Source organism: Notechis scutatus, chromosome 2, assembly GCF_049901735.1.
Source record: "Notechis scutatus isolate UNSWTSFEM ecotype Mainland chromosome 2, rNotScu1.2, whole genome shotgun sequence".
In the NCBI taxonomy this organism is placed as follows: domain Eukaryota; kingdom Metazoa; phylum Chordata; class Lepidosauria; order Squamata; family Elapidae; genus Notechis; species Notechis scutatus.
This window is the reverse complement of record NC_142010.1, coordinates 84,921,359-84,925,748: the sequence shown is the minus strand read 5'-3', so window position 1 is coordinate 84,925,748 and position 4,390 is coordinate 84,921,359.

The window sequence follows — 4,390 nt, the reverse complement described above, 5'->3', positions numbered from 1 at the left end:
ATACTTGTTTCCATCTCCTGCATCTGTTGATATCCATATGAGCAAACTAGTTCCTGTGTCAATTTCTCCTTTTTCCCCCCCTGCACCCTACATTTCTGAAAGAGACTCCAGTTCTCTGGAGCGTACAGAAGGCATGTTGAAGAGACGGGTCTGTCTCTCTTTGGCAGTAGGCTTTGTTCAATTGGGGGCAGTAAAGATCATTTTGCCAGATTTGTTGAGCCTCTCCTGGAACAGCAAACAATGCAGATTGTCTTCAGCTTACAACAGTTCGTTTAGTGACTGTTCAAAGTTGCAACAGCCCTGGGAAAAAAATGACCTATGACCATTTTTCACACGATCCTCATGGCCATGTGATCAAAATTTGGATGTTTGATAAGTGGCTCATATTTATGACGGTTGGAGGCATGTGATCACCTTTTGCGATCTTTTGACAAGCAAAATCAATGGGGAAGCCAGATTAACTTAACAGCTGTATTATTAATTTAGCAACTGCAGTGATTCCCTTAACAACTGTGGCAAGGAAGGCCTTAAAATGGGGCAAAACTCACTTAATTGTCTCACTTAACAACATAAATTTTGAGCTCAATAGTGGTCATAGGTCAAGGACTACCTGTAATAGGTCCTTTACGACAAACCACTGTTAAGATTTGCATCTTTAACTCAAGCTTGAAAGAATTAGCACCAAAATGAGGTGTTTACAGCAGTCCTCTGATAAACAACTGCCCACAGAAAGAGAACGAGAGTAAAATATTGAAGACACAGGTGACTATGCAGAGAATATAGAAAAAGTGTATATAGTTTTTACAGCTACCAAATATGTATACCCTCCCTGATGCATCCCTCAATGAAATCCAAGTTTGACACCCCTGAGCTAGATCAAAGCTATCTGACACTTGCTCTGATTGGAAGGGAAAGAATTGAAAAATGCCACTTTCTGAATTCTAGAATTGGAAAAAATAGGTAGGGAGAAAATTAGGACAGTGCACATATGTGTTAAAGTTTTATTATAATTTGTGCACATTTGCATGCTTAGAGTTGACTAGAACTGAATGCTGAAGAGGTCAGGGGGGAAAAATCTCTCTTGTATTTTGAAACATGTCTTAACTGAAGGGAGAAAAGAAACTTTGTATTACTATGCAGAACAATTAGAAACCAGTCATATTTGCAAAATATGAAGAAGAGATTGTTTTCACCATTGTATGTTTTGAATAAAATAGGAAGAAAACCCTGGAATTCTCTTTTGGGTACATTTCATAACCTTAGACATATACTATGACAGAAGGCTAGTTCTGATGTGCAGCTGTGATAAGACAAAAAGTCATTGTGAAGTCCATTATGGATTTGTTTATTTTTAATTTATTTTATTTTAAAAATGGTGCATTCTTTCCTAAAGAAAGCTTTTCCCCATGGAGGTTTACAACCCATTTCAAGATGAAGGCACAAAATCAAAGTTAATAAAAAGTCAATAATTAGAAATATCAATTGTATGCATTTTAAATATTGATATAAATCTATATATAAATGGAATACATTGGACCTATAAATATTAAATATGAACCATTTGGATTTTAACACACCTGGATTCAAGAAAACATTTCAAAACTGATTTTCATTTAAACCTTACAAAAATAAACCTCAGCTACAAAATAACAAAGATTTGTTAGTGGGTAGTAAAACAGTATACACCCAACATCTCTCCACCCTTATAAATGGGTTGAAAATCATTTTACACAGATGTTTTTTTAAAAAGATATACAATGTAATCAGGATAGCGTACAGTATATGCAAATACATAAGCACCATCACTGTATATATTTCTTATTCATAACAGAACTGTATTTAGTCACTTCAAGTGATTCAAACAAAAACTCTCAAGTATAATAGTTTAGATTTGGTTCCAGTTTGAGCTTCTTCGGCGACAGACCGAAACCTCGTCTCTGCGAGGCTTCGATCCGTGCTCGCCGCTGGAGCGCCCCAAGCTGCCTGGTTTTGGGGCTAAGCCACCCTGTAGAGGTGGCGAAGAGGGGGGAGACTTCCTGCAGAGTTGAGAGCCGCATCTCTCCTCCCCAGCTGGCCATTACTCCCTTTCCCGAAGGCGGTTGTAGCGGTGGTCAGAAATGGCCACCACAAAGAAGAACTTGACTGGAAAAGAATGTGCAGGAGGAAGATAAGAAGAGAAAATTTTGGTTGACTGGGTCAGACAGCAAAAGCAACAAATAAGGTACCCTGGAATTTAAACTTAACAACATTGTTCCCAAAGAAGATTTTGAAGCTGCGAAGGAGAGAGAGAAGTGAAAGGATTTTTTTCTTCCCTTCCTTATACTGATTGCTAAGAGACTTAAGCAAGAAATTGAAAAAAATCCACTTTGACATTAATAGGCATCTAAGCTGAAAATAAAAGTCAAAGGGATAATAAAGATTTCTGGACATTTAAAAGTTTTTAAAAGCAGGAAAGGAGAAAAAAAAGAATAAAAGGGCAGGATCTGGAAAAATGGAGGAGACTGCCTGGAATTAAGGAATGGAACTGTAATTAAAAGGAACTTACAGTGAAATTTTAACAAGATTCCTCAAAGATACATTTTAATTGAAACTTGGTAACAAAATAATAGAACCCCAGGAAGAGAAAGTGGAAAAAAGAAGCAAGTAGAAACAGCCTTGGATTATTTGGATTATTTGGATTATTTGGATTATTTGGATTATTTGGTGATTTTTGGTTTTTGCATCTAGATGACTAAAATTAACCGGGTGGTTGTTTAAAAGTTTTTAAAATGGTATCACTCTTAGAAGAACTGAAAACGGAACTTTAAAAATGGAAAGAAAATGCACAAGAAGGGAGAAGTTCTTTTGGCTTCGTGTTTCAATTCTTAGAAATGGAGAGCTGGAATAATGAGAAGCAACAAGAAACGCTTGCAGAACAAGAAGATTGGGACAAAGAAGCAGCCATCTTTAATGATCAAATAATTTTAAGTGAGGGGAAAAAAGAAAAGGGGGGAAAGAGAGTGAAAGGTTTAAGACTAGAAAAAACAACCAAAAAGAAGAAGAACAATTTGAAAGATAAGTATAATATTAGAAAGCAACAGAAGAGCGGATTACAGATGAGAGAGTTAGAAGTAGAGAGACGAGGGGGTAAAAAGGAGAGGGAGAAGAAGAGAGAGAAGAAGGTAAGGAAAAGAAGTTGTAAAAAACAGAAACAAGAAATGGAGAAACAGAGAAAAGATATAAGGATTGTAACCATAAGCTTGTTTAGAGATAATGGGTGAAAATTTAATTGCAAAAGGGATTCTGCAAAGGTACATAAGATAGCATTGTTATATTACAAATAGAAATAATTTTAGAAAATATGATGATGGATAAAATACTTACTGTAATGTAGTGGGGTGTTTGTTAATAAATAAATGAATTAAAATGATTGAGAGAATTAAAAGGAAACATTTTAATTATTAGTAATGATTTATAAAAATATAAGTGAAAAAAAAAAAAGAATTAACTATGGAAAGTTTATAAGTGTTCCCAAGGAAGTATGATATTTAATTGAAAAGAAATGTTAAAGATGTTAAGATTTTAATGCATATTAATGATAGAATTGAATTGGAATGGAATGTGTTTTATTTACATACATACACACACACACACACATATATATATAATTTTTTCTTTTTAAGAATATAGTCTCTATTTTAAGAATGTACCAAGCAGAACTCGATTTGAAGTTATGTATTATATTGAATGCTATAATCTTAAAGGTATACATTGAAGCTTAAATAAGAGTTTGAATGGATAAAATTAAAGGATATAAAGGTGTCATACTCTAATTGGTAACTACAGGGAAAAATTTGCTTAATAAGAAAAGTTAATGTGAAATTGAAACAGGACAGACAAAAGTATAAATATAATGATTTGAATTGAGATGAGATAATTAAAACAAAGTTGAGAAAATTAAAAGAGGGGAAAAACTATGTAGAAAATATAAAATGGTAATAAGATATGGAATAGAATATTAAAATGAGCATGAAATTGAGTTTTGTGTCTGTATGAAGAAGTGATAACCTGGGACCATGCTATTTTCAAAAAAAATGTTTTATTTGTATTTTGTTTTTGTGAAAACCCAAATAAAATTTTCAAAAAAAAAAAAGTTTAGATTTGCACAGTACTAAAATTATTAGTGCATTTATATCATGACAATTGAATGGACAAGTAAATGGGATTTTTTTTTTTAATTTTTTTTTCCAAATATCCAAAAGGGTATATAGAGATGATGCATGGGAATATACTCATATGCATTTGGGTAGATGTTTTTTTTTTAAACCCGGTAGTTCTCCTTTCTAGATTGGAATATATTTCTAAATAAATTAGTTTCTACATTTCCTCTCAATCAAATAATTTATGGCTA